At 41.2% G+C, this 25,810-nt stretch overlaps 1 long non-coding RNA gene across 3 annotated transcripts; it reads right to left on the bottom strand.

Annotated features, from left to right (window-relative positions):
- Positions 1-1,396: 1,396 nt before the first annotated feature.
- LOC125377585 lies at positions 1,397-20,638 on the bottom strand. Of its 3 annotated transcripts, none has more exons than XR_007219762.1 (4): positions 20,497-20,638; positions 18,440-18,629; positions 2,148-2,237; positions 1,397-1,913 (listed from the first exon to the last, which is right to left on the bottom strand). It is a non-coding gene; the product is annotated as an uncharacterized LOC125377585 (long non-coding RNA). The 3 variants fall into 3 exon arrangements; XR_007219763.1 differs by lacking the exons at positions 1,397-1,913; positions 2,148-2,237 and adding exons at positions 9,052-9,111; positions 10,681-10,868; XR_007219761.1 differs by lacking the exons at positions 1,397-1,913; positions 2,148-2,237 and adding an exon at positions 5,585-5,810.
- Between the last annotated feature and the right edge of the window lie 5,172 nt (positions 20,639-25,810).

The following is a 25,810-nucleotide window of genomic DNA, read 5'->3' as shown; positions in this document are numbered from 1 at the left end:
GACCACCAAATTTTGGCTTTAAACACAAAACCTAGCTCACACTGAAATTTATGAAGCAGGTGAAATGGATGTTTGCCCACAAACATTTCTTGATACATGGCATCGAACAGGCCAGCCTTGATACAGGCCAGCAACAGAAATTTTATTAAAAATTCTTAATTTGTTGTGGATAGCTAGAACCAAACAAGGTAAACAAAATTTGGCAAATACATTTTCTTCAGACTGTGCACCAAGAGTTTTCAGCTGCCTATCAGGTCATGCATGTGACCTGCCAAGGCTGAAGAAATCTCTCTCAAAGACTTGTGATGATGATGCAAAATGTAAATGGGGCATCACACAAAACGCAGAAAGTAGTCATTTGTTTGCAAGTGGGAACAGCAAAAATTGTTGTAGCACAGTAAGTATTTAGATAAAAACTTCAAACTTAGTCACAATGAAAGTAACTTTCAAAATTTGCGAAAATGCATTGCGCCGGTCATTACCTCGGGATACAACTTCGGGATGTTTGTGGCAATACCAACAAGCTACCTATCACTGCAATGCCCAGATTGTGTAGTACTTGAAAATTCATGAAAAAATGTTTTAATTTCTACCATTCTTTAATTAAAGGAAATCACAGATGAACAATCAGTAAAAAACAGACAACGTAACAGATTAGGAAGCTATAAATAGATTGACTGTAACAGAAAATGTGATAACAGTGAATAAATAGTGTCTTCTGACCTTCGGGCAGCAGGAGGAAAGTCATCTTCCCGAGGCAAGAGAGTTATCTGACTTTAAAAGTCCAGTTTCCACCCTTGCATAACTAGGCTCGAAGTCTGGAGTTGTGGCTGGACTAATGAGTCTTTACATAGTCCAATGAAAATCACGTAAGAAACTAGACATCCGGTTCATAAACAACATGGATTCCATCGTGCAGCTTTCGTTCGACTGCAGGATTTCCAGAGCATGTGTACTGTCAACTGGGCGTAAGACCCATTTTATTACAATATAGGTCTTGATTATAGATCAGATCATCTTGACTATGCGCCGCCATATTGTTTGAAGCAAATGGAAGTGATACGAGAGGGAGGTGGAAACTGACCGGTCAGTTGGAGGGACGTAGAAGGGCCATAACACGGAACTGCCACTGGTGGCGCTAGGATCGAGCCATGAAATTCTAGCGTAGTTCGGTAAGGGTGGAAACTGACCAGTCAGTTGGAGGGACGTAGAAGGGCCATAACACGGAACTGCCACTGGTGGCGCTAGGATCGAGCCATGAAATTCTAGCGTAGTTCGGTAAGGGTGGAAACTGACCAGTCAGTTGGAGGGACGTAGAAGGGCCATAACACGGAACTGCCACTGGTGGCGCTAGGATCGAGCCATGAAATTCTAGCGTAGTTCGGTAAGGGTGGAAACTGACCAGTCAGTTGGAGGGACGTAGAAGGGCCATAACCTGTGATTGCCACTGATGGCGCTAGGATCGAGCCATGAAATTCCAGTGTAGTTCGGTAAGGGTGGAAACTGACCGGTCAGTTGGAGGGACGTAGAAGGGCCATAACACGGAACTGCCACTGGTGGCGCTAGGATTGAGCCATGAAATTCCAGCGTAGTTCGGTAAGGGTGGAAACTGACCGGTCAGTTGGAGGGACGTAGAAGGGCCATAACACGGAACTGCCACTGGTGGCGCTAGGATCGAGCCATGAAATTCCAGCGTAGTTCGGTAAGGGAGGAAACTGACCGGTCAGTTGGAGGGACGTAGAAGGGCCATAACACGGAACTGCCACTGGTGGCGCTAGGATCGAGCCATGAAATTCCAGCGTAGTTCGGTAAGGGTGGAAACAGGACTTTAATAGTCAGTTAATTCCCTTGCCTCAGGAAGATGGAGGAAAGTAGGTGACCCAGGCGTTGCACAGGTGAGAATCGACATGGACCTGAAACAATAAATTAAATATTTGTCAAATAATACATGTTTGATTTCGGTAACATGACTTCTATTTAACTTGTTAATGGAACAACAGAACAGGTGTGTAATGGCTGCTGCTGCTGCTGCCTACTTGAGGTACACTCGTTAGGCCAGGTAAACTGGTTAGCCAAGGTAAGTAAATGTGAGAAATAACACAAAAGGTTGAAACAAATTAGAGACAATAGGATCTAATTATATTTACATCACTAGACAGCATAGGTTACTGAAGTTGCTTGATTGGCAGGTGCGTTGAAAGTGGATTATCTCCCTTGGATGTGGCAGTGTTCTTCATCTGAAAATAATTTTTAGATTTGAAGTTTACACGATATACGGCTTTTCCATTGGACGAGAGGTCGGTCACATGACCGCGAAATTGACGTTCATAAGTGTATGAACGACACAATTTGACGTTCATACGTTTTTCACGAGACCGTGTTCTTGAAATGACGTAAACACTGACGGACTACTTCCACATTCCTGGGGAAACCCCTGGGAATTCCCTACCACGAAAACATGCATAAGCGTTCTTTCTGATCATTTAGAACCTTTATTCTTGGTCTCAGCGTTTCAGTATACTTTGAGAAATGTCAGAGAACGTGACTGCATGATTGTTCACGAATATCCTCGCTACCGCCCATCCTAATGAACAAACGAAGAAATGCACATCTAAACGATCGTAGTATCGACTCGATCCGTGCCTAGGCTGACATTGACCGTCTCCAGCAATCTATGAATTTACCTTTGTGTCTGTTTGACGCATCTTTATTCACCTTTCAATGATCGGCCAGTTGATTAATGATGACTAACACATGTAACCGCCAAAGGTTCATCAACAACTTCGGAAATCTCTCCCGTCACGTTTATCGTGTCGGCCATTTTGACGTCTTGTACTTGATGTAAATGTATTACGACGCGCTGTCATTGTGACTGACTTACTGAGGTAGTTCTTTACAGACCTTTCTCATCTAATGAGGATATGATTTGGACACATGTGCTGCGTAAGATGTTTATGGAGAGCAAGTTGTGCATCCATACGCCCATGTCACCTCTCTTTTTGAGAACTATTTTACTCCGCGATATAGCTGGTTGTTGTATGGCTGTCAGTGTAAACATGAAGTCAAACGTACTAAATAAAATTGTGTTTAGATCTAGGCCTACATCTTTTGAGGTAAGAAATAGTGATAAAAAAATTATAAGAATTGACCTTCACTTTGTGTGAGTTCATTGGAGTATGAACCTTCATAGAGTGAGGGCCAAACATTGTATGAACGTCGTCGCAAGCTCCGACGTTCATACAGTTTGGCCCTCACTCTATGAAGGTTCATACTCCAATGAACTCACACAAAGTGAAGGTCAATTCTTAAATATAACAAAGGATTTTAACAGTTTTTCTTGTTGAATAGTTGAAATATGAATGCTTTTGAGTTATATGAATGTTATATTTGATCCTAGAATAATAAAAGTTCATATTTTGCAGCAGCAACACCCCAAAAATATCATCTCGTTAACTTTGGTTAGCGAGACAAGTGAAAAAAAAGAGAGGAAAAAATACAAAAGGCTGAAACAAATCACTTTACTTTCCAATATCATACACAGACAGCGAACTAATATGTTTTCAAACACCAGATGGCACAGGTGACAGTAGGAGGTGGACTGACAGGTGTTGAATGAGTGGATTATCTCCCTTTGACTATTCTTCACCTAACATGAAAATTAATAAAAATAATAATAACAGTTTGATGACTTGTTTGGTTCTACGATTTTGTATTTGAGATCAGGTTGAGTTGAACTGTTTGGATTGTTTGTTCATTTGTTGATGCTACAAACAGCAATATTCCAGCTATATGACAGTGATCTGTAAATCATCGACCAGACGGTCCAGTGATTGACATCAAGAGCATTGATCGAAGCATTTAGAATACGATGACATGCATCAACCAACACACATACATATATTTATTTTGTTTGTTTGGTGTTTAACGCTGCACTCAGCAATATTCCAGCTATATGACGGCGGTCTGTAAATAATCGAGTCTGGACCAGACAATCCAGGTTCACTCACAAATTCCTCGCGGTCACGCCCACAATCTTAGTCCTTGTTCCAAACTCATACAGAAAATCCCGGAGGAAAATATTCCATGCAGCCTTCGAAACCATTGTCGTCATCGTCGTGAAACAGTTTGCGAATTTCCCGTTCGCCCTCAGGATTTAGTTCAAGCAAATCAAAACCAACAACATATTCATTAAAATCATTGTCTGACATCTCATCGCTATATGAATAATGACTTGCAGCCATTACACATGTATGTTCAAAGTCAAATCACAACACAAGTTTACGTTCAGAAAATTCAGCTATCTAAAGAACTTTCTAAATAAACACCCCATAATACATCAACTCTTGTTTCCGGTAGTCACATGACTTGTTCACGCGAGTATGTTGTTTACTTGTATACACGCTGGCCGGTAGACCACCGTATGGCGACTGGGGAGTCATGACATCTTGGCTGGTCTACTGGCCTACAGTGTTGAAAGAGTTAAGACACCCTGTAATCTAAATCTACTCATGCTGTGATGTATCTGACCACTAAACAACAGAACCGCCTCCATGGTCTGGTTGATAGAGCGTCTGCCCGAAGGGTGAAACTATATGACTTTAACTATAAACACCACAAACCACCCTTAAGACACCCTGTAATCTAAATCTACTCATGCTATGATGTATCTGACCACTAAACAACAGAACCGCCTCCATGGTCTGGTTGATAGAGCGTCTGCCCGAAGGGCGAAACTATATGACTTTAACTATAAACACCACAAACCACCCTTAAGACACCCTGTAATCTAAGTCTACTCATGCTATGATGTACCTGATCACAGAACAGAGTCTATTTGACCACTTTATCCATGTCCAGAGACTGACTTTAACTATAAACACCACAAACCACCCTTAAGACAACCTGTAATCTATATCTACCCATGCTACGATGTGTCTGATCACAGAACAGAGTCTATTTGACCACTTGATCCATGTCCAGAGAATGACTTTAACTATAAACACCACAAACCACCCTTAAGACAACCTGTAATCTATATCTACCCATGCTACGATGTGTCTGATCACAGAACAGAGTCTATTTGACCACTTGATCCATGTCCAGAGAATGACTTTAACTATAAACACCACAAACCACCCTGAAGACACCCTGTAATCTAAATCTACTCATGCTATGATGTATCTGACCACTAAACAACAGAACTGCCTCCGTGGTTTGGTGGATAGAGCGTCTGCCCGAAGGGCGAAAGGCCGGGGATTTGATATGTAACTGTGTCATACCAAGGACATTAAAGAATCGTACTTATTGTTACCCTGCCTGGTGCTTGGCAATAAGGGGCTAAAACAAGGACTGGTCCTCTTGGAGTCAGTATGCTGTGTCTGAGTTGCATGTTCATGTTAAAGTGTGAAATGGTATCTCAGTGGCATAAGTTCAGTCTAGTACAAGTAGCCACAAACAAACATCCATGCATGTTGCTATATAAGTGCAATAATCTTGCACCCCCTTTCACCTCACATCACTAAAAAACAGTCTATTTGACCACTTGATCCATGTCCAGAGAATGACTTTAACCAGAAACAGTACAAACCACCCTTAAGACAACCTGTAATCTATATCTACCCATGACATGATGTATCTCTGATCACAGAAGAGTGAGTGAGTGAGTGAGTGAGAGAGTGAGAGAGTGAGAGAGTGAGATAATCTTGTTCTTCCTGGATAAACAGTCTACCACAAGGTCTGGGGTATGGGGCGGGCTTCCAATGTGCAGCTGATCCTGGCTGTTCCCAACTCAGACGTCTGACTTTGACAATCTGTGATGCAACAAATAAAAAATAATGGTCAGGGTCAAGACAAAAACTTCAAATATCCTCCTCAGGACAACAGACCAAAGGGAGCTTACTCATCCACCAAATGTTGCAAATTACCTCCCCCTTGTCTACAGTTGAGAAACTGTTGTTTGTTTGTCACAGTCGCAGATATTCCAGCTACATGACATCTCCATCTTTATGAATAATTGGAGCAAACCCCTCAGCTCAAACAAGGCAAACCTGCGAAGACTTTGAGGCAGCATTCTTCGTACTCACAGACATATCAACCAGAGGACGACTTTAACCAAAAACAAAACACAAAACACCCTGAAGACACCCTGTAATCTAAATCTACCCATGCTATGATGTATCTGGTCAGTATACACAGTCTATTTGACCACTTGACCCATCTCAAGAGGTGGACTTTAACCAGAAACAACACAAAACACCCTGAAGACACCCTGTAATCTAAATCTACCCATGCTATGATGTATCTGGTCAGTATACATAGTCCATTTGACCACTTGACCCATCTCAAGAGGTGGATCTTAACCAGAAACAACACAAAACACCCTGAAGACACCCTGTAATCTAAATCTACCCATGTCATTATGGATCTGGGCAGTATACAGTCTATTTGACCACTTGACCCATCTCAAGAGGTGGATCTTAACCAGAAACAACACAAAACACCCTGAAGACACCCTGTAATCTAAATCTACCCATGCTGTGATGTATCTGGTCAGTATACAGTCTATTTGACCACTTGACCCATCTCAAGAGGTAGATCTTAACCAGAAACAACACAAAACACCCTGAAGACACCCTGTAATCTAAATCTACCCATGCTATGATGTATCTGGTCAGTATACAGTCTATTTGACCACTTGACCCATCTCAAGAGGTGGATCTTAACCAGAAACAACACAAAACACCCTGAAGACACCCTGTAATCTAAATCTACCCATGCTATGATGTATCTGGTCAGTATACAGTCTATTTGACCACTTGACCCATCTCAAGAAGTGGATCTTAACCAGAAACAACACAAAACACCCTGAAAACACCCTGTAATCTAAAACTACCCATGCTATGATGTATCTGGTCTGTATACAGTCTATTTGACCACTTGACCCATCTCAAGAGGAGAACTTTAACCAGAAACAATACAAAACACCCTGAAGACACCCTGTAATCTAAAACTACCCATGCTATGATGTATCTGGTCAGTATACAGTCTATTTGACCACTTGACCCATCTCAAGAGGAGAACTTTAACCAGAAACAACACAAAACACCCCTAAAACACCCTGTAATCTAAATCTAATATGCTATGATGTATCTGATCAGTATACAGTTTATTTGACCACTTGACCCATCTCAAGAGGAGGACTTTAACCAGAAACAACACAAAACACCCCTAAAACACCCTGTAATCTAAAGCTACCGTACCCATGCTATGATGTATCTGGTCAGTATACATAGTCTATTTGACCACTTGACCCATCTCAAGAGGTGGATTTTAACCAGAGACACCACAAAGCAGCCTGAAGACACCCTGTTATCTAAATCTAACTATGTCATTATGTATCTGGTCAGTATACATAGTCTATTTGACCACTTGACCCATCTCAAGAGGTGGATCTTAACCAGAAACAACACAAAACACCCTGAAGACACCCTGTTATCTAAATCTACCCATGCTATGATGTATCTGGTCAGTATACATAGTCTATTTGACCACTTGACCCATCTCAAGAGGTGGATCTTAACCAGAAACAACACAAAACACCCTGAAGACACCCTGTAATCTAAATCTACCCATGCTATGATGTATCTGGTCAGTATACAGTCTATTTGACCACTTGACCCATCTCAAGAAGTGGATCTTAACCAGAAACAACACAAACCACCCTTAAGACACCCTGTAATCTAAATCTACCCATGCTGTGATGTATCTGGTCAGTATACATAATCTATTTGACCACTTGACCCATCTCAAGAGGTGGATCTTAACCAGAAACAACACAAAACACCCTGAAGACACCCTGTAATCTAAATCTACCCATGCTATGATGTATCTGGTCAGTATACAGTCTATTTGACCACTTGACCCATCTCAAGAGGTGGATCTTAACCAGAAACAACACAAACCACCCTTAAGACACCCTGTAATCGAAAACTAACCATGCTGTGATGTATCTGGTCAGTATACAGTCTATTTGACCACTTGGCCCATCTCAAGAAGTGGATCTTAACCAGAAACAACACAAACCACCCTTAAGACACCCTGTAATCGAAAACTAACCATGCTGTGATGTATCTGGTCATCATACACAATTTATTCTACCACTTGGCCCATGTCCAGACAATGCTGTGAACCTGAAGCTACATCGAACACCCTGTTACACACCCTGTAATCTAAATCTACCCATGTCCTGATGTATCTGGTCAGTTGGTTGGTTTGTTGTTTAACGCCGCACACCAGCTATATGACGGCGGTCTGTAAATAATCGAGTCTGGACCAGACAATCCAGTGATTGATATCATGAGCATCGATCCAGGCAATTGGGATCGATGACATGTATCAACCAAGTCGTCGAGCCTGACCAAGTGATCCCGTTAGTCGCCTTTTACGGCAAGCATAGGTTGCTGAAGACCTATTCTACCTCGGAATCTTCATGGGTCTGGTCAGTATACAGTCTATTTGACCACTTGACCCATTTCAAGAGGAGAAACTGTAATCTAAATCTCACCTTGCTATGATGTATCTGGTCAGTATACATAGACTATTTGACCACTTGACCCATCTCAAGAGGAGAAACTGTAATCTAAATCTCACCTTGCTATGATGTATCTGGTCAGTATACATAGTCTATTTGACCACTTGACCCATTTCAAGAGGAGAAACTGTAATCTAAATCTCACCTTGCTATGATGTATCTGGTCAGTATACATAGTCTATTTGACCACTTGACCCATCTCAAGAGGAGGACTTTAGCCAGAAACAACACAAAACACCCTTAAGGTTACACACAACCAAATGTTTTCCCATAGACTTCTATAGTAACGTTATATTTTGTTTTAAAATAACTAAGCATTCAACAGCTATTACCTGTAAACACACCACCCGCAGTTTCGCACCAAATGTCACCTACTTGAAAATAGCTGTGTACATTTGAAAGACATAAAAATCTTACAGAATATCCTCCAATCACAGCCTGCAGATATCTCTCGATCTACACTGAAGGCTCCCTACGAAAACCGCCCTGTCCAGACTGGTTCTGATTTGGTGTAGTAGAACCTGTAGACAAATCAGAATACAATTGCACTTGTCAAATCTGTGATTCATGTATTGTATATATATGTAGCTTCTCAGAAAAAAATATGGAAATTGGATTAAACTTCACTACTTGTTCCAATCCAGCATGTCTATATGGCACCGGAATACATAGTTTTGATGCACAGAAAGAGTTGTGAGAGTTTAATGATGTACACTTCATCAATGTGTTACAAAAGGTATTTCTGTATTAATAAAGAAGTTTTTACCTTCATGCACTGACCATGGGAGTTAATTCATATTTCATAAAAGAAGGGGGTCAAGGGTCAATTCTATAAATGATTGAGGCTGCATAGATCATATCACCCTAATTTTTTTTTTCAACTAAAAAAATTGAACAAATCTTTAAACCTCAAAACCAGTAATAATACATATTTAAAATTGAGTAGTGGTCTGTTGTTTGCCTTCCTTTGCTGACATCATCAGAACATAGCAGAGTCTGCTACATTCATGGAATATGGTTTTGACACTCATGACATGATGCGATTGATATTGTTTGAGATTGCTCGAACTTAGACCATCCATTGTTTATATAATTAAACACTCAAATGGCTGTCTGCATTTGGTAAATCATCTATGGAGGGGCTATCACAAATGTTTGTGCTTTCATTTACTCCAAAAATCAAAAGTATAATCACCTATGATATAGGCTGGTGACATAAGTACACATGGAAAGGAATCAGAAAAAAATCTCAAAATATGACAGAGAGCATGGAATTCAGGCCAACAATAAGCAAGGGACACATTAAGCAGCTTTAAAGTCATCATATATGTAAGGCTGGATAATGAACTTTACCAGAAAATAGGAAGTAAAGGTGTACTTTGTTGCCAGCAATCTCAAAAGCTGACCAGTGAACCATACCGCCTATTAAAGCCGAGAAATGGAAATGGACCCTCAAGTAGAAGAAAGCTCTTTGAAACCACAACATGGAAGGAAATTACACTTAACTCTATTGATTTATTTAGTTAAGACTTTAAAATACTCACAGGACATCAAACATACTTACTGTTTAATGTTTCAAGGTGGCTAAACTTGCTAATTTCAGTTATTTGCCAGTTTCAATGAAACAAAGTTAAAATTCCATATAATTTTGAAAATTTACAGCTTATCCTGACATAAATGTAATTCTTTTTATTCACAATTAACAGTGTCATGTAATACCAGCTTAAAATAGAGTTTCTCTCTAATAATTTATGGGTTTATAGGGGAATGAAAGATACAATGCATTTTACTAAACAGGGGAGATAATTTAGTATTGTCGAACACTATCACATTCTTTACAGATGATTTCAGAACCATAATGTTACATTCCAAAAGAGCCAGTGGATATTATTTTCATCTAAGCAGGTTCTGGGACTGGTGTATAGCCCTTACTTCATGTTTGCAAACTAAAAACAATGCACAGTGGGGCATTAAGGGAGCACTGTCAGAAATGTCTAGTGCATGAGGGTGATCTTATTATGGCACTTGATAGTGAGCAACAGAGGGGCCTCAAGTGGACTGGGGTTCTTAAATGTACTTATTGTACCTACATGTCCAAGTTCCACAACTTCTACAAGGTAATAGAGCGCAGCGAGGCAAAACAAGGGTTGTCGATCACACACTGCCAACACCGGACTTCTGATCAGCTTCTCCAAATGCCAAATTGGATGTGAAAACTTCTACTTCTTCTGCATGAGTGCACATATACCTCCCCAGTCAACATCAGGCATGCTAAAAGCTGAAAAAAGTGTTCAGACAATATCAAATGGCAAACCAGTTTGGATATAACAGCCAGGAGTCAGTTCTTGAGGGGACAAAATAATTATTTGAAAGTCATATGAGTGAAAAATAAGTCTGTTTTAAGACACTTAATAGAAAAATAGCATCATTCATTCACACAAAAGCACCTAACAGAAAGATATATTGGTATACTAGATTGTTTACTATAAATAAGGGGATTTGTGACATATTCTGCTGTCAGCAGTGTACATGCTTCACATTCAAGATAACGGCATCGCGAAACTTGACCGGCAAGCGATTGACACAAGGCAGAAATTGTTGTGGCAGTGGTGACTTGATCCTAATTTGTTGTCAAATTTATCAGTTTCAACAAATTCAGAAGGCAGGAGGAGGGCTTGATGGACAGAGGTACCCTGGGGGGTTCGTGCTGAGTTCGACCACAATACGAAGCAAAATTCATTTCCAGGCCATCCAAATGCTCCATTCAACCCAAAATGTCCCCAACTTCACTGTCATTATTTTTAAATTTGCCTCCATGGTGTATCCATGGTGAAATATAAACAGAAAAGTATGTAAAGTATGAATTACTGAAATGTGCACTCAGGAAGCTAAACACACCACCCCCAGTTTCGCACCAAATGTCACCTACTTGAAAATAGCTGTGGTCATATTCAGCATAAGTCATCATGTTGAAAAAGACAGTACTTAATATAGAAAAACATGGTCAGTTTTAATAACTGGATGGATGTACATTTGAAAGACATAAAAATCTTACAGAATATCCTCCATTCACAGCCTGCAGATATCTCTCGATCTGCACTGAAGGCTCCCTACGAAAACCGCACTGTCCAAACTGGTTCTGATTTGGTGTAGTAGAACCTTAAGACACCCTGTAATCTAAATCTACCCATGTTATGATGTATCTGGTCAGTATACTTAGTCTATTTGACCACTTGACCCATCTCAAGAGGTAGATCTTAACCAAAAACAACACAAACCACCCTTAAGACACCCTGTAATCTAAATCTACCCATGCTATGATGTATCTGGTCAGTATACAGTCTATTTGACCACTTGACCCATCTCAAGAGGTAGATCTTAACCAAAAACAACACAAACCACCCTTAAGACACCCTGTAATCTAAATCTACCCATGCTATGATGTATCTGGTCAGTATACATAGTCTATTTGACCACTTGACCCATCTCAAGAGGTAGATCTTAACCAAAAACAACACAAACCACCCTTAAGACACCCTGTAATCTAAATCTACCCATGCTATGATGTATCTGGTCAGTATACAGTCTATTTGACCACTTGACCCATCTCAAGAGGTAGATCTTAACCAAAAACAACACAAACCACCCTTAAGACACCCTGTAATCTAAATCTACCCATGCTATGATGTATCTGGTCAGTATACAGTCTATTTGACCACTTGACCCATCTCAAGAGGAGGACCTTAACCAGAAACAACAAAAAACACCCTGAAGACACCCTGTGATCTAAATCCAACCATGTCACTATGTATCTGGTCAGTATACACAGTCTATTTGACCACTTGACCCATCTCAAGAGGAGGACCTTAACCAGAAAAAACAAAAAACACCCTGAAGATACCCTGTAATCTTAATCTACCCATGCTATGATGTTTCTGGTCAGTATACAGTCTATTTGACCACTTGACCCGTCCCAAGAGCAAGACTTTAACCAGAAACAACAAAAAACACCCCAAGGATACCCTGTAATCTAAATCTACCCATGCCATGATGTATCTGGTCAGTATTCAGTCTATTTGACCACTTGACCCATCTCAAGAGGCAATATTCCAATAGTCTGTAAATAATCACAACTGGACCAGACAATCCAGTGATTGATATAATGAATAACGACCCATGCTGTGTGGGTACAACAGGCTACACTCAGCAATATTCCAAGAGTCTGTAAATAATCACATCTGGACCAGACAATCCAGTGATTGATATTACGAGTAACGACCCACGCTCTGTGGGTACGACAGGCTTCACTGAGCAATATTCCAATAGTCTGTAAATAATCACATCTGGACCAGACAATCCAGTGTTTGATATTACGATTAACGACCCACGCTCTGTGGGTAGGACAGGCTACACTTGGCAAAATTCCAATAGTCTGAAAATAATCACATCTGGACCAGACAATCCTGTGATTGAAATTACGAGTAACGACCCACGCTCTGTGGGTACGACAGGCTACACTAGGCAAAATTCGAATAGTCTGTAAATAATCACATCTGGACCAGACAATCCAGTGATTGATATAACGAGTAACGACTCATGCTGTGTGGTACGACAGGCTGTCAACTAGGCCACTGAGTTGATCTAGCCTTGTTGATGGGATCAATTTGTAACCCCGAATCCCCTCAGGGTGTCAGGATATAATACAGCATGTCCTGACTGAACGAACTTTCAACATCCTTGATGACTAGATTAACACAATCTATTCTCAGTGACATAAGACTCACAAATAATAAACAAATTTTTCTATAAAGAAAAGTAAATATTTAACACATTCGATGGTGAGTGTTCTTGTAGACATATACCGAAAGTTATCTTTTTATAGCTAATTCAGGTTTGTATGGGTGTTGTCGCCACACTATTCCAATATTCCAATAGCTATAATTATGACAGCTTCTGTAAATAATGGAGTCTGGATCAGACAATCCAGTGGTTGACACCATGAGCATCGATACACTTAAAGGAGATTCCAGGACATGCAACCAACCAAGTCACTGAGCCTGACCAGACGGGCTACCGGTAGTTATAACGCTGATAGAAATCCAAATGTAACTATCCATATAGTTTACACAAACAAGATCAAAAGACACACACATTTACACATTTGTAATTTGGACAGTTTCAAGATTTTTCCAAATGAATTGTGTCACACAGGTAATCAATGGCACATGTCAGGGGTTTATAGAATTGATAATGATATTGACAATGTCAGCCACTGTGGACCATGCCGGATATTTTTATTACATGCCGCGTGCAGGCATGGCAAGGGGGCAGACTGTGTGAAACTGAAGTGTTGTTTGATATATGGTGGCGGTCTGTAAACAATCTAATCTGCACAAGACAATCCAGTGATTGACATCATGAGCATCAATTTAGGCAACTGTGATACAATGACATACATCAACCAAGTCAGCAAGCCTGACCACCCAGTCCCCTCAGTCTCCTCTTGTGACATGCATGGGTTGCTGAAGGCTTATTCTCTACCCAGATCTTCATCGGTCAAAACTGAGGTGACACTGGTGCATGACATTTAAATGTCAAACAGACATGACATTCACCTGCCCATACCCAGGCCCATCATGGCCGCTAAGAATGCAGATATTATCTGGGGAATATTATACTAAGGCCAAACAAATGATAACCTTGGTTCTCAGGCACCGCCGGCATCATCATAAATTCTGCCACACGTTTCGCTTTTATTTCCATTTTCAAAAAGGAAAACTTAAAGATCCTAATATTTAAAAACAATGCGATCTAATATAGCACGCAGTTACTTCCCTTTACATGCACACTGCTTTACTGTACATCTCGTGTTCTGGTCATGGGGGCAATAGGAGTTTGTCTGCTTCTATATGTCGGGTGAAGTGTATCCGATGATCAGTTACTTCCCTTTACATGCACACTGCTTTACTGTACATCTTGTGTTCTGGTCATGGGGGCAATAGGAGTTTGTCTGCTTCTTTATGTCGGGTGGAGTGTATCCGATGATCAGGGTAGTAACAGGACATCGTCATCTTTGAGCTCTTGCATGTATATAGCGCTGTGTAGATGGACTATAATTATTTAACCTGCTCGTTGCATTGAGCTCATGCATGGATATAGCCCTGTGTAGATGGACTATAATTATTTGACCTGCTCGTTGCAGTGAGCTCATGCATGGATATAGCCCTGTGTACATGGACTATAATTATTTGACCTGCTCGTTGCAGTGAGCTCATGCATGGATATAGCTGTGTGTTGATGGACTATAATTATTTAACCTGCTCGTTGCAGTGAGCTCATGCATGGACATAGCTGTGTGTAGATGGACTATAATTATTTAACCTGCTCGTTGCAGTATGTATAAATCCTTAATGGCTTTTCCCTTCTGTAAAATACATCATTTGCCTATTTAATAACCTATCATTAATGATGCACTGTACAAATCCGTCTCCATGTCTGCATGTACAGGACATGGCAGCCCAGCTGTAAGAGTAAACAAAAGAACAAACTTGTCCGTGCAGGCTGAGGTCTCTGATATCCTGTAACGGAATCCAAAGAAACCGAACAGTGATTTGAAGAAATCAGAGAATGAAATCATCCAATCTGTTACTCATGGAGCTGAAGAGATACCCATTTATTTTAGTGGGCTTACTTGAGCAAATCGGCATAAGTTCAGACTAGAAGTGTGCATGCATGCACGCATGTTGCAATGTACGTGCATGCTCGTCGCAATGTAAGTGCAGTAGTCTTGAACACAACGTTAGCCCCATTTCACCTCACGTCACTAAACCAGAGGCCCTAGATACAAATGTAGCATAACGATCTGAACCGTTTCCATGTTATGATCCTGTTGGCATAATTGTATTATTCTCCTTATAACAAACAAACATATACAATTTATCTGTTTAGTGTAGGGTGGGGATAATATCGGTTTGCAGCCCCGCCATTTGTATAACTGTGAACTCCCATCACCTGAGAATACTTCCAACCAAATATGGTTGATGTCTATCTCTTAGTTCCAGAGAAGAAGTCGCTTAAAGCAACATAGCCTAATTACCCCTATTTGGCCCCGCCCCTTAGCCCCATGTGGGATCAACCCAACCATTTCTACAATTGTGATTCCCCACCACCTAGGGATGCTTCGAGTCAAACCTCATTAATTTCCAATTAGTGGTTCAGAAGAAAAATTGAGTCATTTGAAAAAATTGTTGACGTAAGGACGACGGACGATGGACGGACGACAGACGCCACGGTATGGCACAAGCTCACCTTGGTACTTCGGGCCCGGTGACCTAAAAACAGTCCATTGGACCACTTTACCCATGTCCAGAGAATGTCTTAACCAAAAACACCACAAAGCACCCTTAAGACACCCTGTCATCTAAATCTACCCATGCTGTCATGTATCTGGTCACAGAACACAGTCTATTGGACCACTTTACCCATGTCCAGAGAATGCCTTAGGGAGAAACAGTACAAACCACCCTTAGACACCCTGTAATCTAAATCTACCCATGCTGTCATGTATCTGGTCACAGAACACAGTCTATTGGACCACTTTACCCATGTCCAGAGAATGCCTTAGGGAGAAACAGCACAAACCACCCTTAAGACTCCCTGTAATCTAAATCTACTCATGTTATGATGTATCTGCTCTTGTGCCGGTTGGTAGCCTAGCTTGTCATGCTGAAGACCTGGGTTCGTTTCTGGTGTCCCCCGCCGTGATATTTCTGGAAAATTGCTAAAAGCAGCGTAAAACCATACTCTCTCACTCAGTATGCTCTAAGAACAGAGTCTATTTGAACACTTCATTCATGTCCAGAGAATGACTTTAACCAGAAACTGCACAAATCCATCCTTAAGACACCTTGTAATCGACACCTACCCATGCTATGATGTGTCTGGTTACTATACACTTGACCATTTCCAGAGAAACAACACAAAACACCCTTAAGACACCCTGGGCCCACTTGCACAAAGCGATCTTAGCGCTAAGACTGTTGTAAGCCTAAGTTAAAGTATGGGAGTTTCGATCGTCTTAGCACTAAGATCGCTTTGTGCAAGTGACCATTTGACTCATCTCCTGAGAATGACTGAACCAAAAAAATCACAAACCACCCTGAAGACACCCTGTAATCTAAACACAATCCCTTTAACCTGAAGCTATGCAAACCAATATCTGGCTAGTATGCATACTCTATTTGACCACTTGACCCATTTCCAGAGAAAGCCTTCAACCTGAAGCTACACAAACCATCCTTAAATCTGAATCTCACTTCCAGACCATCCACATTAAACATGAACCTAAGTTTGCCCCTGGCGGCCCAGTGCTTCATGATCAGCGACTCATGCTTGTCCTCAGCAGCGACAGATTCAGATGGTCAGTCACTTCCAGACCATCCACATTAAACATGAACCTAAGTTTGCCCCTGGCGGCCCAGTGCTTCATGATCAGCAACTCATGCTTGTCCTCAGCAGCGACAGATTCAGATGGTCAGTCACTTCCAGACCATCCACATTAAACATGAACCTAAGTTTGCCCCTGGCGGCCCAGTGCTTCATGATCAGCAACTCATGCTAGTCCTCAGATTGGTTGGTTGGTTTGTTGTTTAACGCCGCACTCACCAATATTCCAGCTATATGACCGCAGTCTGTAAATAATCGAGTCTGAACCAGACAATCCAGTGATTAATATCATGAGCATCGATCCACGCAATTGGGACAGATGACATGTATCAACCAAGTCAGCGAGCCTGACCACCTGATCCTGTTAGTCGCCTTTTACGGCAAGCATGGGTTGCTGAAGACCTATTCTACCCCAGAATCTTCACGGGTCTTGTCCTCAGAAGCGACAGATTCAGATGGTCAGTCTTGATGACTTGATTGCATGTCATCATGTCTCACTTGTGATGACCGTTGCTCATAATGTCAATCACTGGATTGTCTGGTGGGGTGGGTAGGGGGGAGGTGATGTGAGGTGGGGTGGGGGTGGGGTGGGGTGAGGTGAGAGTGTGTGTGTGTGTGTGGGTTGGGGGGTTGCACTAGTCCAGACCGATGGCAGTTTTATGGTGTTAACTCACTGAGATCATGCTAGCAATTTAACATGAATACATAATCACTGGATTGTCTGGTGGGGTGGGGTGGGGGGAGGTGATGTGAGGTGGGGTGAGGTGAGGTGGGGTGAGGTGAGAGTGTGTGTATGTGTGTGTGTGGGGGGGTTGCACTAGTCCAGACCCATGGCAGTTTTATGGTGTTAACTCACTGAGATCATGCTAGCAATTTAACATGAATACATAATCACTGGATTGTCTGGTGGGGTGGGTAGGGGGGAGGTGATGTGAGGTGGGGTTGGGTGAGGTGAGGTGAGGTGAGGTGAGGTGAGGTGAGGTGAGGTGAGGTGAGGTGAGGTGAGGTGAGGTGAGGTGAGGTGAGGTGAGGTGAGGTGAGGTGAGAGTGTGTGTATGTGTGTGTGTGGGGGGGTTGCACTAGTCCAGACCGATGGCAGTTTTATGGTGTTAACTCACTGAGATCATGCTAGCAATTTAACATGAATACATAATCACTGGATTGTCTGGTGGGGTGAGGTGGGGTGGGGTGAAATGAGGTGGTGTGGGGTGAGGTGAGGTGGGGTGGTATGAGATACCCCAAAATTATCAGACTGTGTATACAGCTCAACTGCAATTTGGACTGCTGGCACAAGACATGTGTAGATCTTGAGATTTCTAATAAAACAATCACGATGAAAGTCAGTGGCAAGAGAATCAAGTCACAGTTCAGCAAGGGCCACACTGCCTGGAACAAAGGTCTCACCTTTCAATCTGAAGAATCAGAAAGTGCCTCTCCACCCCAGATACCCAGGACTGTCACCAGGATGAGTGCTGAAGACTTCTCACTGGTCACCAAGTCCAGGTTGGATGGCACTGGGCTGTCCCCGCCACACTGCGACTGCATCTCTACCTCTGTGTGGCTGTTGGGTGAAACTGCGGCCAGCAAGCAAGACCTGAAACAAGAGTCAAGCAAAGCTGATTTGGAGGGTGTATGACAATGAAAAGATGGCCGAGGCATGGAACACAGCTCTGAGATTGCATCATTCAACATCCACTGACTATGACAAGCCTCACCTGCAGATAGCCAGAGAAAGAAAATACATGCTTGAAAATGACATTGAAATGTGTTATGTGTGACTTCATAGCACCTGATATGAAGTTGTACAACGCAATCAAAACAGGCAAACCTGGACCAAACCCAGCAGCATCTAACATAGGACTTGCCTTGGGTCTACAGTACAAGACACACCTATTGGAAACACAAGAGCCAGATTACTGATGGCAAACACAGACATTCCACCCCCTTGCAGGAGCAGTATGCAGAGGACCTCTAACAAGGTGGCTAAGACTGTTACTGAACTGAATACACAGGATATGGATGTAGAGTAGAATTAGTGAAGGAAGTTAATCGGAAGAGGGTACTGAGCCTTGTGAGATGAATATTGTAATGGATGACCGATATAACTCAACCACAATAACAAGCAGGAAGAAGTCAGGGCAGAATGCATCACAAGCAATCAGCATCACCTGCGAAACAGTAACTGACAAGAAGTTCATCATCAGCTTGTCATTCCAGAGTAAGCTCTGCTGGACTGGTGCTTGGCTGAAAGGAAAAGGAATGGATGTGAAATGTCCAGGGGGGCACCCACACTGTACTGCAAACATGTCGGATTTCGCTGCATTCTCTGAGTTTATTATGGGAGAGGACATTGGAAATCAGCTTGCACTACAGGGTACACGGTCAGTCAGGTCATAATAACTGATGTCAACCAGCACCACAGTTTCTGAGCAGTAAACGTGCTCTGAAATTAAGCATAAAAATCAAGGGGTCCTTGTCATACCCAGATAACAAATTTAAGTGTATTGTTATTTTTTACTGTCATGAACAGCTTTGAGACCCCTTGTGTTTCTCCATATCACTAACACTGCAGCTTCATAATCACTGTAGTTTCTGGGTAGATTTGAAAAATTAAAATTAATTTAGGTAAAATATCAATGCATAAAAAAATAATGTTTCTTGACATTTTTTGTCAAAAATAAATCCCATTGTATAATTACACATCATAGCAAAAGTTCTAGGTCTGTGGTTTCTGAGAAAATGTTTTTAAAAGATTTTCCAAGTAGTAGAAGTGTATTTTTTATGTCTTGATTATTCTACAAGCAGGAATTTAACAGCTCTCAATCACAATGTTCTTTTACATATCATTTCACAGTTACTGCTTGCTGTGCACAGTTGATTATTATTATTATTATTTTTTTTAAAACAACATTTTTGAAGATCATAAGATATCACTCCAGCAAGCAGAGACCATAAAACAGACTATGGTCTCTGTGCCAATTTTAAGTTACCATGGTTACTGTCAAAACCTGGTATTTCCAAACTAAAGTCAATGGCCACATCAATAAATTTAAATTATCTGAAAAAATAACACACGGGTAATGGCTAACAATAGCATGCTTATCTTTTGAACAAACTTCAGGCTGACAATATTAGAGCGATCATCCGAGTTTCAGCTTCCCTGTGTTATTTTTCTGAGAAATAGTCAAAACAATTCAATTCACACTTGATATACTTACCGTGACTATGGATAAAAGAATGCGGTTCATTCACAATTAGCGGTCATAATATATAAACGAACATTGCTCCATTATTCCTGAGAGGAGAGAGGATTGACACCAATGAGCATGTCTTGCCTCGGCCGCACCCTGTGACCCAGTGCCTGTTGGTGCAGTCGAATGCAAGTCTTGCTAGATCCGTGTCTATAACTTATTCTATTCTTTCAAAATATCTTTAAAAAGTATAAATAATGAAGATACTACCTTATGTATCCACGGGCTGATAAGGTATCCCATGACATTTCACATTTTGCTTATAAAACAGCAAACCATCACGATCACTTCCCAAAATCACTTCCTGGTCGCCATTTTCTGGTTCAAGAAAGTTCAAGGTCGTGTTGGATGGTACTTCTGCGCTGGCCGCGGGACACAGACGAAAGCTTGGCCCCGTCTCTAAGTTTCGGGCGCAACAAAATCGTGGAACTAGTTTCAGAAAAAAGCTCCATTACTTTGCATGCTACCCGCGGTATGGATACCGTATTGAATGTGTAGGAAACAATACATCGATGTGAGAAGCTTATTAAAACTGGTACCAAGCTTCGTTGCGCTACAGACAGAAGGAAACCAGTCCTGTTGAAACACCCCAGAGCAAATCTTGATCTAAATCTTTCACAGACGGCCTGAAGATGCTGACGTCAAAGCTAAAAACATGACGTCATTACCTTTGTCCGTGCATGTTGGAAAACTTGACAGTGACTCAGCTATCAGTGATATCAAGTCAAATCTCAGCTTGGCCTGAAAAACAGTGAACTTTAAAAAATATTTTCAATCAAAAGGCCTCTGTCTCACAGACTCGCTTGGCCAGATTTGTACTTATATGCAATAATTTTCTTAAAGGAACAATGGATTTATGTTAACACAAACTTTAGCTTTTATTGTGTAGAGGAAAAGTTCTGCATTATGTTCAGAAATTATCCCAAATTGAGCAGACAACAGGAGTAAACTGAAAAAATATTGACCCTATACCGAAAAAAACCCTTTAGTTCTTCACAACTGACTTTAAATACTTATATTATGAGGACCTTGATATGAATTAAAGTACCAGAAGAGTTTTGGTTTGCTATGCATCTACTGAACTACTGAGCTAATTACTGTTTTTCTTAGCGTCGCATAGATTTTCTAAATAATAAATGTTCCTGGTATTAACGTTACAGCCAAAGTTTGAAGCATGGAGATTCAGTACAAATTGAGACCCGTGAAGATCCGGGGTAGAATAGATCTTCAACAACCCATGCTTGCCGTAAGAGGCGCCTACGGTTCATGCATGTCATCGTATCCAAATTGCGTGGGTCGATGTTCATGATGTCAATCACTGGAGTGTCTGGTCCAGACTCGATTATTTAGAGACTGCTATCATATAGCTGGAATTTTGCTGAGTGCGGCGTTAAACAGCAAATAAACAAACAAACAGTACAAATTGAGAAATATGCATACAATTTCCACTAAATACTATATGAATGTGTGTGTCTGTCCTATACACGATTTGGAACTTTGTATTTCTACGTCAGGTACTCACCAATATGAACAAGTCAAGACCAAATTTGTTTCGTGTGTGTGTGTGTGTGTGTGTGTGTGTGTGTGTGTGTGTGTGTGTGACAGCTCTGTAGGCCAAATATCTGGTTCTGAAATATCTATCGTGTTTACCTTCTGGGTGCCGAGTCATTTTTCTAACGCACATTTTCATAAAATCTGAAAAGTGAAGGTTGTGCGAGAATTGTGACACGTAAGTCAGCAGAAACATTCCGAGAATCTGTGTAATTTGATTTGTTTGTATACTTTTCAAGAAATACCGATGTGGTTGTGCGTGATTTTGCGTCAGTCATGGCGTCACGCAGGACGGAAACTTCGACAATTGTTGTTGAATTTACCAAATCATTGCAATGTATATATTTTTAATTCCCTAATTCTTGCTACGATTCTCTTCCCATGCACATTCTGAAAATGGTGCGCTAATGTATGCAACGAATATACGAATGGATAGCTCAAAATTGGACAAATTCTACACTGTGTAAAATCTGAATTTTGCTTTGTTTACATTTCTTAAAAGTGCAGTTTTCCTCCGTGCACAGCGTTCGTGTCCAAACCAAATTTATTATGCTTGATTTCTTCTGGACACTTGGTGTTGGTGACAAGGACAAGGACCAGGACCAGGACCAGGACAAGGACCAAGGACCAGGACAAGGACAAGGACCAGGACAAGGACCAGGACAAGGACCAAAGCATTCAAGGATGTATGTATACTAGCTGAGTGTGAAACATACGTGATGTAATAGGCGTCTCATAATTCCACACAGGTGAAACGGGATTTTGTAAACACTCTCCAATATACGTATGGCGGAAAGTTTACGTCGGCGTTCGTGTTTGGGTATTTTCCAAAACATTCTAAACGATTCTTGGGTTATCGGCGACGTTTTGGAATGATCATTGGTGATTTGATAAAAGACAGATACCTAGCTGTGATCACTAATATGCCCTTTTTGAAATTCATTTCTCCCAGTAATTATCCGAAATTTCAATTTCAAAACATGCTGTAAATAACGCCGTGAATTGTGACTTAGTAATGTTTAAAAATGGCGTGATCTATCATGTACCTCATTTTCAGTAATTCTGCTTTGCCTAAAATGACAGTGGATGATATCACAAAACAGGCAATTTCCCACAGAATGAAAACCTGTGAAGTGTAATTGTGTGCGTGCTGTGTATTGAATTTTATTCAACTCCAAAGTGAGCTCGAGGTTTGAAGAGGAGGGACATATCGGTTTTAGATACTGCAGTAATCTAGACTTGCTAAATATCATAGACTTCCATGGGCTGTATTAAACCACGCTTCACCTCACCTGTAAATAATCGATACTGGACCCGACAATCCAGTGATTGACATCATGAGCATCAATCCACGCAATTGGGATTCGATAACATGCATCAACCAAGTTATTGAGACTGACCACCCGGTCGCGTTAGTCACCTCTAAAGGACAAGTATAGTCGCCTTTTACATGTGCATATGAGTTGCTGAAGACCTATTCTACCCCGGACCTTTTCTTCACGGGTCCGATCACCTATAAGTCGACTCTTATGACAAGCATAGTCGCCTCTTAATGCAAGCACGGGTTGCTGAAGGAAAATTCTAAGACACAATATACGGACTCCGAGCCCACCAGTCCTTGTTTTATCCCATTAATGGCGAGCATGCAGCACACAGGGTAACAATAAGTACTGGTCAACTTTTACCGTCTCTTGGTACCAGTATCAGGCCAGGGGATCGAACCACCGACATTCGCCCTCCAGACAGACGCTCTATTCACTGGACCATGGAGGCGGTCCTGAAAGAGGAAGTGACGTATGATATAATTATGGTGGGGCACAATGTATGATACTCTAAAATCACCCCATGCATGGTCTGTTGTGTTCAGATTGAATGGTTATATGACGGACCAGACAATCCAGTGATTGATATCATTGATCTTTGGGAAACGATGGTCGATATGCATCAGCCAAGTCAGCGAGCCTGACGGATCCCGTTAGTCGCCTCTTATGACAAGCATAAGGTTGAACAGTAGTCAACTTTTAGTGTAACTACAATTATTTAGAGTTGATTCATTTGTTCATTCCTTTGTTTGACTTTGACTGTGATTGAAATAGGTGCAAAGGTAACTGTCTCGTCAAGTTTAGCTTAATATTGTAGACAATTTATTACTTTGTCAGGCTTTCAAATATGTGCATCCTACAGCTACATCTTAAGTGCCAATTTGGTGAGGCGATATACATGTCATCATGATCATATAACATGCTAAACCTGGGTCAACTTCATTAAACGTTTGAGGAGAAATCTGCATTGTGTTCGTTTCTTAGTTTTATCAAAATCAGTAAATGCACTAACGTGTTACTGGATTTCTGGTCCATCCATCACTGGATTGTTTGGTTTGTTGACAGTCCGCCGTCGCACGATAGGAGTACTGCTGTACTGCGTCAGGCAATGAACACTTACTTTTATCACGCAAACTGTGTGGATATGGCAGGTGCTACTAGTATAGCGGGACATGATTACCCTTTTCGCGAACACGTGGTGTCGTCACTGATATTTAGTGGTCCATTCATATAATCTTTACAGCTATTTTGCTCTCAAAGTGAAGTTTGTTTCGGTTGATAATCAAGACTGGTTATTCTCTGGCACTGACATTTTATTGTCCGTCCGCCGGTCATCCTTTCTAAAACCGTTCAATATTTTTTCAACAAAAACAAATGGTAGATATATCAAACAGATCCTGAAGTGGTGCCTTTTGCTATTTACGGATTTATGGCATTTTTATTTTTCTCGATTTCCATGGAAACAATTTGTACCAAGTCTCAAGAGGGGGTAGTGGATTTTGTTTCCGGCGCACAACTCAGAAACCGTCCGATATCTTTCAACAAAGCGTGGTTGATATATCAAACAGATCCTCAAGTAGTTTTGCAGATTTTGGGCATTTGAATTTTTCTCGATTTCCATGGAAACAATTTGGATTTAGTCTCAAAAGGGAGGGGTGGGTGTCGTTTCCGGAGCACACCATAAAAACTGTGAAAGAATTTTCATCCAAACCTGGTACATGTATTGACTAAGGGCTGACGTGGTACCTTTTGCTATTTAGAAATGTTTCAAAATTTGATTTCCCCCCGTTTCCATTTTTAACAAGTTAGACTTAGGATGTAGCAGAGGTAGGTGTTTCCGGAGCAGAACTAAAAATCTAGTCTGACATTTTTCATCAAAACTTGGTACATGTATTAATCAAATGTTAAAGTGGTGCCTTTTGCTATGAAGAAATTATTTTTGAAAAATATCTGTTGCCATGGCCACAAGTTTGACCTTGGCTGTTAATAGTGGTGTGTTTGTCCGGACCATGTCTCTAAAACTTATAGGTATTCTTTCATGACACTTAACACACAAAGACCAGTTTGTCAAATGGTGCCTTTTGCTACAAAGGCCTGTTAAGAATTGATATTTTTTTTCTGTTTCCACGCAACAAATTTGATCTTGACTTGGTCATATTGGTGAGTACCTGACGTAGAAATACAAAGTTCCAAATCGTGTATAGGACAGACCTATTAGATAGAAATTCGCTCATCAAGTTGGACTTAAAGTAACAGTCAGATGATTTGTTCTCTCGAATTTGTGGGGGCCTGAGGGATTTGTCACCTTCTGATGACTTGCATGAACATGCTATATATAATATTCCAAGACTGTTTTCAGTTTTAGCTACATAATACAACATATCGAGTCCTTGCTTTTTCCACAATCATTAATCGCGGTTTAATTAAAGAACATGCTTGAACAAAGTTGCTTTATTCCGAGGCTGCCATTTGTATGCGTAGAGGGAAGGAAATAGTATCTCGGTGCATTCAGTTCTGAAAATTTCACAGGACAACCCAGCTACTGTGTCAAGTAGTTGCAATCAGATTCGTGTGTTGCTTGTCAAACGTTCCAATCTCCATGGGTACCATACATCTGACAGGCTGACGCACCTGTCTACAGTCTGTCCAAG

This window comes from Haliotis rufescens, unplaced genomic scaffold, assembly GCF_023055435.1.
Source record: "Haliotis rufescens isolate VD_foot unplaced genomic scaffold, xgHalRufe1.0.p SCAF_9, whole genome shotgun sequence".
Lineage (NCBI taxonomy): Eukaryota > Metazoa > Mollusca > Gastropoda > Lepetellida > Haliotidae > Haliotis > Haliotis rufescens.
Note: the sequence above shows the minus strand (reverse complement) of the source record. Positions and strands in the feature narration are given on the sequence as shown.